General features: G+C 45.2%; 1 long non-coding RNA gene across 1 annotated transcript in view; it reads left to right on the plus strand.

The window, feature by feature from the left end:
- LOC141258186 (uncharacterized) overlaps positions 1 to 10487 on the plus strand; it is a 71204-nt gene extending 60717 nt beyond the window's left edge. The window contains exon 3 of the long non-coding RNA XR_012318232.1: positions 10403 to 10487. This is a non-coding gene — a long non-coding RNA (uncharacterized lncRNA). The remainder of the gene's footprint in view (positions 1 to 10402) is intronic.
- Positions 10488 to 10849: the final 362 nt, after the last annotated feature.

Raw genomic sequence — 10849 nt, forward strand, 5'->3', positions numbered from 1 at the left:
CAGGGATTCCGGTTATGCCTTACTGGGTCATAGAGATACCGGTAAGCTCGGATCCTGTGTCCGGTAAATGCTTCGGGGTGAGCTGGTTAAGCTCCTCTGCCCCTTATGTACTAACTCGCCACTCGCCTTCGGCCTACTCGGGCCCTCACTAGGCTATACACACTAACGGCAGCTTGCCGCGCTTCACTGATCTTACGGCACCGGCACACCTTAAGCTCTATCTGGGCTCCCTGAATCTAGCAAGCAGGAGCCTCGTGCTCCACTGCTGAACTATTACCTGCGTTCTCTAGACTAGACTGAGCTCCACTGCAGACTGACCTCTCTTAGGCTTCTCTACTGCAGGAACTCTTCAGAGGAACTGAACTGCCTAGCTCCACCTTCCCTATTTATATCCCTAATGGGCTCCCTCTGCTGGTCTGAGGTGGAAGGTGGAGATGTGTGAATGTTTATGGGGGCCTCTTGTGGAGGATTCCATCAATGCACTCTTGTAGGATCTGTGATACCAAGCGCAGCGGGGCATCACAGATGCTACTGACGACGAGGTTAGGTTGCGCCTTCCTGAACAGAGACGGAGTACTGGAAGCACGTCAACAACTGCATCCTCAACCACAACTCTGCCTCTGACCACAAGTCGTAGTGGCTCTTCAGGTCACATGGGCTCTAAGCCTTGCATAGCCTGGGCATTTATTCAGATCGATAAGGATGACCCAACTCGTGTTATCTGTAATATTTGTCAGCAAAAGCTAAGTAGAGGCCAAAAATACATAGTTTGAGTACTTCATGCATGTACCGTCACATGGATATGAAGCATAAGTCGCAGTGGGAAGCTCACTGTGCTACAATGCGGCCTAGCCGGCTGGGCCAACCACCGTCTGCCCCATCTTGTGCATCCGCAGCCTCTTCATCCTCTGTGACTGGGGGGACAGCAGTCACACATGTTTTTGGACACAGACCTGCCACCTCTTTACCCGCAACAGCCAGTGTGATTGGCAGGTCGTCAGTTCATTGGGAAGTGGAAACACCTGCTAGTGTTGAGCGCTCTCCGACATCGAGAGCACCACCTTTGGATCAAGGCAACCTAACATGTCCGCCTGCATCTTCCTCACAGACCGGCAGTTGCCGGTGACACCCTACTCAACACCGTCTAAGCACAACAGCCAGCCCTCGGTCCCTCAGATGTGGAAAAGTAAAAGACCATTTCCTCCTAGCCATGAGAAAGCTAAGAGGTTGAATTTCACCATCTGCAAGCTGTTGGCTACAGAAATGCTGCCTTTCCACCTGGAGGACACAGAGGATTTTCAAGACCTTATGTCCGTCACAGTGCCCCAGTACCAGATGCCCAGTCGGCACTACTTCTCAAAGAAAGGTGTGCCTGCGCTCCACTAGCATGTCGCACACAACATCACTGCTTCTTTGAGAAACTCTGTGTGTGACAGGGTGCACTTCACCACAGACACTTGGACGAGAAGGCATGGACAGGGGCGTTACATGTCGCTGACTGGGCACTGGGTAACTATGGTGACAGCAGGACAAGGGGCTGCTGTCCAAGTCTTACCGTCCCCACGAGTTGTGTGTTAATCCTCTTTATCTCGAACTTCCTCCACTGCTTCTGCCTCCTCAACCTCCTCTCGGTCCTCCACCTGCACCCAAAGCCTGTCTGGTAATGCCACCTGCTTTCTAACTGCGCAGAAGGAATCCTGCACACCTCCTTACTATGCTGGCAGCAGGGCTCAACGCATCAGTGTTTACTTTGAAATGTCTGGGAAATGTGAGTCACACAGCTGAGGAGTTTTGGTCAGCTCTGGAGACCCAGTTTCATGAAAGGTTGTCTCCACTGGACCTGCAACCAGGGAAGGCCATGTGCGACAATGCTGCAAACCTGGGTGCGGCACTTCGCCGGGGCAATGTCACACACGTGCCTTGTATGGCTCACGTGTTGAACCTGGTTGACCAGCAATTTTTAGCCCACTATCCCGGACTAGATGGCCTTCTGCAGAGTGCACGGTCGCTGTGTGCTCACTTCCGCCGTTCGCATCCCGCAGTTCAATGACTTACATCTCTACAGAAGTCGTTGGGCCTGCCAGTTCACCGGCTGAAATGCGATGTGCCGACACGGTGGAATTCAACTCTGCACATGTTGCAGCGACTGTGGCAGCACCGACAAGCCCTGGTGCAATACGTTCTGACGTATAGCCTGGGCCAACGAGATCCAGAGGTGGGGCAAATCACGCTGGAGGAGTGGTCTCAGATCAGGGACCTATGCACCCTTCTGCACAGTCTTGAAATGGCGACGAAGATGTTTAGTGCTGACGATGCCATTATCAGCATGACTATTACGGTGATTTACATGCTGGAGCACATGTTAAACAGAATTCGGAGTCAGGTGGTGGGACAAGAGGAGGTGGAGGAAGTAGAGGAGGAGTCGTATGCGGAAGGGATAACATCTCCAAGGTCCAGACGGTTGGCAGCACCAAGGTGGCAGGCATGGGAGGGTGGGGGAGAGGGATTAACCAGGGCGCATGGTAGCAGCCAAACTGTTGAGGAAGGTGCAGGAGCCGAGGAAGAAGTGGAGGACGAACTGGCAATGGGCATGGAAGACTCATCAGATGATGGAGACCTTGATCACATTTCTGTTGTGCGAGGTTGGAGGGAGAGGGCAGAGGAAGGAAGCATGATTCTTACCTCGCTACCAACACAACAAGGACTTGGTCCTTCTGGATGCGCAAGACACATGAGTGCCTTCTTGCTGCACTACCTGCAACATGACCCCCGGATTGTCAGAATTCGAAGTAATCCCGACTACTGGGTTGCCACACTCTTAGATCCCCGGTACAAAAGTATATTTGCCAAAATAATTCCTGCCACAAAAAGGTATTGACGAATGCAGGAGTATCTGTTGCAGAATCTTACATGTGCTTTTCCACAAAACACCAGTGGTGCACGTAGTGAATCTCACAGTTCTAACTTGCCAACGGTGGGACTGTCGAGTCTTCATCACTCAAACAGTAACAGTAACACAGTATCTGCTGGTAACAGCAATTTTGTGGAATCGTTTCACCACTTTTTTAGACCATCCTTTGCAAGGCCACGGGAGACAAGAAGTCTGACACATAGTCAATGCCTAGAGAGGATGGTACAGGAGAATCTCCAAGTGAACATCGAAGCCATGACTGTGTCACTGGACCCTTGCTCATTTTGGTATTCCAATCTTGAAAAATCGCCGGAGCTCGCCACTCACGCCTTGGAGATCTTGTCATGCCATGCAGCCAGCGTTCTCTCTGAACGTGTGTTCAGCGCTGCTGGTGGTGTGCTGACAGATAAGCGCACGCGGCTGTCCACTGAGAATGTAGACAGACTCACGTTCATAAAGATGATCAAATCATGGATTCGCAAGGACATTTCTACCCCTGTGTCATCCTTGGGAGACTAAAAGCTTCGGGATTTGGTAAAATCACCTCACCAACCGTTTTAAGCAACAGTGGGGCAATTGATGCCACTTAACCCTAGAACGCATGACCATAAAAATCTACACTTTCACATACCTGGGGCCCTTTAGGCCCGTGTGCAAATAACATGGAATAACTCAAACTCAAATGACAAACAACTATATACATGAAGAATACCTAGAGTTTCAAAATTCTAACTAAAGCAATCTTGCAGAAAATAGAAAACAATTAACTGGGCGGGCCTGCAAGGCCACAGGTATGCGTTCTAGGGTTAAGTGGTGTCTGTGCCACAATTTTGGGAGTCCCCTTGCTGTGTCTTACGTGACGTTGGCATCGTCAATTCCAGGTGGGTTGGGTCGCACCCCCCCCTTTTAACTGTAAGAAACTACATACACTATGGCTTGGGGTAACACAGATGGTTGAGTCTGAAGATCTGTTTACTCAGAGGTCTGCTCCAAATCTTCAGTGTCTGCTAGTCAGCGTAGAATTTTTAACTGCATCTAGCCTAGGCAATACTTTGGGCGTAGTAGCCCAGCTGCGAAGCAAGCTGCACCGCCTGTGTATCTAATAAGAATTTTTAAATTAATCTAGCCTAGGCAGACTGTGGGGACCCCCAACCAAACCCAGATGCTCAGTCCCCCTACCGCCCCCCTTTCATGGACAACCCAATAATGTAACTCTTACAACTGGATGGGTGAGGATCGGTCACAGCTTAATTAACTCTTTATACTCATTCCATTAGAAAGGCATTTTATTTCTAAAATAATTCAGCTTGTTGCAGCATGCCCTGGGTCCCCACTCCAGCAAGTTGGCCAACAAGTGTAACTCTCCAACATGTCCTTTCTATTTCCAGGCCACGGAGGATCCAGCGTACTCGTATGCAGGACTCTGACCCCCACCCATCACTCTTAACGCTTGTTCCACTCCGTCCTGGAGTCCTGACAGGAATATGTCCAGTCCAATATCTATTAAGTGAACACCGTCGGGCCGTATGAGGCCTGCTTTATCTCCTTCCAGTTGTCGGTGTCGTATCACTACACCGCCTCTGTCTCTTCTAAATTTTGCCATCCGAATATTTATTACCCGCCTTGTCCATTCGATGGCCGTGATGTCACGCGCACCTTGCCATACCGCTATCGGCACAATCTCTGACCATACTATAGCTAATTTTGTGAAAAATTCTCTGAAGCGCTCAGTGTCTAGTTTCATTATTGCCATTAGTTATGCGCTCTTGTGATGACCTAGGTTGTTTCCCCCGGCCTGTATAACTAAGATGACCGGACCTCTTGCCTCTCTCCCTACCTTGATTACCTCCATTAGTACCTGTGGCCATAGCAGGCCTCTAATACCTCTCCAGTTGAAATATGTGTTATGAAACTCTAATTTCCTCCCGCCTGGGCGGACTTTCGCCCTTTTTTGTGCCCAATATATATACGAGTGGCCTATCACTCACACTGTTGGCTTAGCGTCACCTGTAAAAGAAACAAACCACATTAGGATAACAAGTCCGGTCTTATGTATCTCGCCAAACACGTGGATCGCCATCTCCCTATCCTGTGAACTTCCGTTTCTGACAGTCCTGCTCTTGCTGCTTCCGTGGCTGCACCTATGCGGAATGAGTGTGTCCCGTAATCTTTGGGGTGGTTCCCTGCCGATGTTATGCATTTATTAAATATAGCTTGGAACAGGTATCTTGATAATGGCGTTCCATCAATGTGTGATACGAAGAAATTACTTTGTGATCTGATGGTTAGATATGTTTTTACTATTGTTACCCGACTCAGTGTACCGTTTGTGGGTTGTAGAAGTACCCAAGTACCCCTGCCCGCTGGAACCGTTTTCGATTGGTGTATGCATACACGTATTGCATTATTGGCTATGACTACTTCCTGGTGTAATAAGCGTCCACTGGTGGTAATTTTGGATTGAGGGACTAATTCGCTTATACATAGCGCCCCGAAGAAGGCGATCACAAATGCAGTAGACATTAGTGTTGCTTCAAATTGTGAGTGTCATGTTAATGGTGTTAGGGATAAGATGTGAGAAATCAGTTTTAGTGACACGGGACGGGACGTCTACATTCCTGACTTGGCTGACCCCTTTTCCACCCTTTTATGGATTGTCTGATGATGAATCTTTGTCACATCTCCCCAATTCAGTAGTTGGAAGTGAAATGCTACTCCGGTCAGACACCGCTGCGCTGACGCCCCTGATATGCCCCTCATCATTAGCTAGTGGAGAAATTCTATGGTGACTTGTGATCTGGCTTGTTCACATTGGTCAACCCGTCTGCCTGCTACTAGTCGTGTCCACTCTTCCCATGCCTTACCGTATGCTTGCCACGTTGATGGGGCAACTGACGCTCTGATTAATGGCATCAACTATTCGCCACTAGATCCCATAGGGAGGGTGGGCAACTGTTGCCCGATGGGTGGGCGTTGTGGAAGAGCTCTGTGAAAATCTGCCAATTGAATTGTTATAAAGCGTTAGCAGCAGCTTTATACCCCTCAGCATAGTGGCTAGCGCGGACCCATACATTGTGTTTTAGGCACAGGAATACTAGTCTGCGTAGTAGGCCTAGCACTGGGAGAGACGATGATGCCATCTTATTAATGCAGTGCGCTAGGCTGGTGTTTTGTGTTATGAAGCGTATATTTTTGTTAGCCAGGCGCGCGCCCCATATTTCTATTGCTACCACTATTGGGAAAAATTATTTTCAGGGCTAGATGCAGCTAAAAATTATTATTAATTTCAAAGCTGGTGGAGCTTGGTATAGATGGCCTAATACAATGAGTCCCACACACTGCTAGAAGCCCAAATATTTTTTCAGAGGTAGATGCAGATAAAAATTATTTTTAATTTGCAACCTCATGGAGGTCAGTATAGATGGACTAATAGAGAAAGTCCCACACACTGCTAGAAGGCCAAATATTTTTTCAGAGCTAGATGCAGATAAAAATTATATTCAATTTGCAACCTGATGGAGGTCAGTATAGATGGACTAATAGAGAAAGTCCCAAACACTGCTAGAAGGCCAAATATTTTTTCAGAGCTAGATGCAGATAAAAATTATACTCAATTTGCAACCTGATGGAGGTCAGTATAGATGGACTAATAGAAAAGGTCCCACACACAGCTAGAAGCCCAAATATTTTTTCAGAGGTAGATGCAGATAAAAATTATATTCAATTTGCAACCTGATGGAGGTCAGTATAGATGGACTAATAGAACAAGTCCCACACACAGCTAGATGCCCAAATATTTTTTCAGAGGTAGATGCAGATAAAAATTATTTTTAATTTGCAACCTGATGGAGGTCAGTATAGATGGACTAATAGAGAAAGTCCCACACACTGCTAGAAGGCCAAATATTTTTTCAGAGCTAGATGCAGATAAAAATTATATTCAATTTGCAACCTGATGGAGGTCAGTATAGATGGACTAATAGAACAAGTCCGACACACAGCTAGAAGCCCAAATATTTTTTCAGAGGTAGATGCAGATAAAAATTATTTTTAATTTGCAACCTGATGGAGGTCAGTATAGATGGACTAATAGAGAAAGTCCCACACACTGCTAGAAGGCCACATATTTTTTCAGAGGTAGATGCAGAAAAAAATATATTCAGTTTGCAACCTGATGGAGGTCTGTATAGATGGATTAATAGAACAAGTCCCACACACAGCTAGAAGCCCAATATTTTTTCAGAGGTAGATGCAGGAAAAAATATATTCAGTTTGCAACCTGATGGAGGTCAGTATAGATGGACTAATACAACAAATCCCACACACAGCTAGAAGCCCAATATTTTTTCAGAGGTAGATGCATTAAAAAATATATTCAGTTTGCAACCTGATGGAGGTCTGTATAGATGGATTAATAAAACAAGTCCCACACACAGCTAGAAGCCCAAATATTTTTTCAGAGGTAGATGCAGATAAAAATTATTTTTAATTTGCAACCTGATGGAGGTCAGTATAGATGGACTAATAGAGAAAGTCCCACACACTGCTAGAAGGCCAAATATTTTTTCAGAGCTAGATGCAGATAAAAATTATATTCAGTTTGCAACCTGATGGAGGTCAGTATAGATGGACTAATAGAGAAAGTCCCACACACTGCTAGAAGGCCACATATTTTTTCAGAGGTAGATGCAGAAAAAAATATATTCAGTTTGCAACCTGATGGAGGTCTGTATAGATGGATTAATAGAACAAGTCCCACACACAGCTAGAAGCCCAATATTTTTTCAGAGGTAGATGCAGGAAAAAATATATTCAGTTTGCAACCTGATGGAGGTCAGTATAGATGGACTAATACAACAAGTCCCACACACAGCTAGAAGCCCAATATTTTTTCAGAGGTAGATGCATTAAAAAATATATTCAGTTTGCAACCTGATGGAGGTCTGTATAGATGGATTAATAAAACAAGTCCCACACACAGCTAGAAGCCCAAATATTTTTTCAGAGGTAGATGCAGATAAAAATTATTTTTAATTTGCAACCTGATGGAGGTCAGTATAGATGGACTAATAGAGAAAGTCCCACACACTGCTAGAAGGCCAAATATTTTTTCAGAGCTAGATGCAGATAAAAATTATATTCAATTTGCAACCTGATGGAGGTCAGTATAGATGGACTAATAGAACAAGTCCCACATACAGCTAGAAGCCCAAATATTTTTTCAGAGGTACTGTAGATGCAGATAAAAATTATTTTTAATTTGCAACCTGATGGAGGTCAGTATAGATGGACTAATACAACAAGTCCCACACACAGCTAGAAGCCCAATATTTTTTCAGAGGTAGATGCAGAAAAAAATATATTCAGTTTGCAACCTGATGGAGGTCTGTATAGATGGATTAATAGAACAAGTCCCACACACAGCTAGAAGCCCAATATTTTTTCAGAGGTAGATGCAGAAAAAAATATATTCAGTTTGCAACCTGATGGAGGTCTGTATAGATGGACTAATACAACAAGTCCCACACACAGCTAGAAGCCCAATATTTTTTCAGAGCTAGATGCAGAAAAAAATTATATTCAATTTGCAACCTGATGGAGGTCAGTATAGATGGACTAATAGAATGATGCTATGCCCAAAAGATTTTACTTCACTAGGTGCAGTAAAAAAAATGGTATTCTATACACAGGTGGTATATCTTGCAACACAGATAGGCTACTCCACTGACTAACACACTCTGCAATAGGCCAAAAAGGATTAGCTTTGCTAGATTCAGCCAAATGCTGTGAAATAAACTTGCACAGCACTGGCACAGACCTGCCTGGCAAAAACTGATAGGAACTGATGTAACCTAGTCCTGAAAAGGACTCCAATTACAATTAGTCTTTACTCCCACAACCTATCTATTTAAGAGCACAGGCCTGCCTGATAAAAGTCATAGGAAATGCTGTAACCTAGTCCTTAAAAGGACTGCAATCACAACTATTCCCTACTCCCAAGCTATCTGTAGATTTGTGCGAAAATTGGCTTGAAATTAACAAGGTATAGCGCACACAGCAACAGCGGTGCCGTCTAACACGCAGCTGCAGCAGTGAGAAAATGGTGGCGACGGGGAAAATGGCTTGGTCTTATAGGGCAAGGACATGTGACATACACTGCCAATGACACATGCCCTTGCTTGTGTGAAAAACAGCAGTTCGCTCCGTGTGTGCGCTGCTGATAGGCTGACAGATTGCACCTCCCCACTGTAAATGCGGGAAAGATAAAAAAAATGGAGATCTTCATTGTTCCTGCAGAGATCCATCCCCTGCCCCTCCCCCCGCCCCGCTGTACACTCAAACTGCGTATTAACATTAATTTTCATCATTACTGAGAAAAAATCCAGTTATGATTTTGGTGCACGAGCAGTTATCGAACATAACCTCGAACAGCCGAATTTTTCTCAAATTGTTCGTGTTCGCCAAACGGCTCGAACACCGCCCAAAACAGCTCGAATTTGAGATTGGCGAACAGTTCGAGTAGAACAACGCTCATCTCTAGTCCTGACCTTCCCCTATGTAAAGAAGGATTGTGAATTGGCTTCCAATACCTCAGCAAATCCAGTTTAAACTATTAATATTGAAATTGTCCATTGTCTCCTCCACACATCTCCAAACTAATGGCACAATATTTTGACACATATAATCTTGGGTCCTCACAAGACGTCCTTCTCTTTTCCACTCTCGTACATTGGTCACCCAATCACCTCCAAGATTTTTCTCAAGCATCCCCCTTTCCTGGGAATTTAGGAACTCAGCATGTCCGATTGTTTCCGATATTTGGAACCTTCAAACACAATTTGAAAACACATCTCTTCAGGAAAGCCTACAGCCTGCAATAACCCTGAAGCCACATCACTACCAACGAAGCTGCTGCACCCCCCAACTTACTGTCTCCTTTCCCATTACCCTGTAGATTGTAAGCCCAAGAGGGCAGGTTCCTTTCCCCCTCTATAACTGTCACTGTTAGGGCTCATTCACAAGACCAGATTTTTGGTCAGCGTGCTATCTAGGACCAATGTTATTCAATGGGGCACTGCAGATGAGCTGGCTGAATCTGCATGTGAAAAAAATTACATCATGCACTAATTTTTTCTCTGTGTCGGATGAGACTCACCCATTGAAGTCTATGACTGCGCAAACAAAATCGGATGTAAAGTCTTATAAGTTATTAATAATTGCTATTGTGAAAACAAGGATTGTATACAGATTACACATGGATGACATATGAGGAAAAAATCATCCAAGTTTTCTGGATGAAACACTGACGATTCTTTACATGGTCGTGTGAACCTACCCTTAGTTTGTTCATTGTAATTTATGTATGTATTTTCTATGTGAAGCCTCTACACAGTACAGCACCATGGAAGCAATGCTGATTTAAAAATAATAAGAATAAATAAAATTGAACATGTTGGATTTTAACATCCTCTTATCTTTTTTTTCTTATAGGACATACCGTATTTTTCAGACTATAAGACGCACCGGACCATAAGACGCACCTAGGTTTTAGAGGAGAAAAATAGAAAAAAATGTAAGCAAAAAATGTGGTCATGATGCACTGTTAAGGGGGAGGGGGCCTGCTGCTGACACTGTTATAGGGATATTGTCCCCCAATTCTGTTAATATCCCCCATCCTGGTATGCATGGCACCCCAATCCCCCATCCTGGTATGCAAGGCACCTCTCATCCTGGTATGCATGACTCATCCTGGTATGCATGGCACCCCAATCCCCCATCCTGGTATGCATGGCACCCCCTGATCCCCATCATGGTATGCAAGGCCTCTTCATCCTGGTATGCATGGCACCCCTCATCCTGTTATGCATGACACCCCTCATCCCTCATCCAAGTATGCATGGCACCCCTCATCCTGGTATGCATGCCCCCCCTCATCCC

The sequence above is a fragment of the Phyllobates terribilis genome, unplaced genomic scaffold (assembly GCF_046119375.1).
Source record: "Phyllobates terribilis strain yellow unplaced genomic scaffold, ASM4611937v1 Scaffold_3__8_contigs__length_932513732, whole genome shotgun sequence".
NCBI lineage: Eukaryota > Metazoa > Chordata > Amphibia > Anura > Dendrobatidae > Phyllobates > Phyllobates terribilis.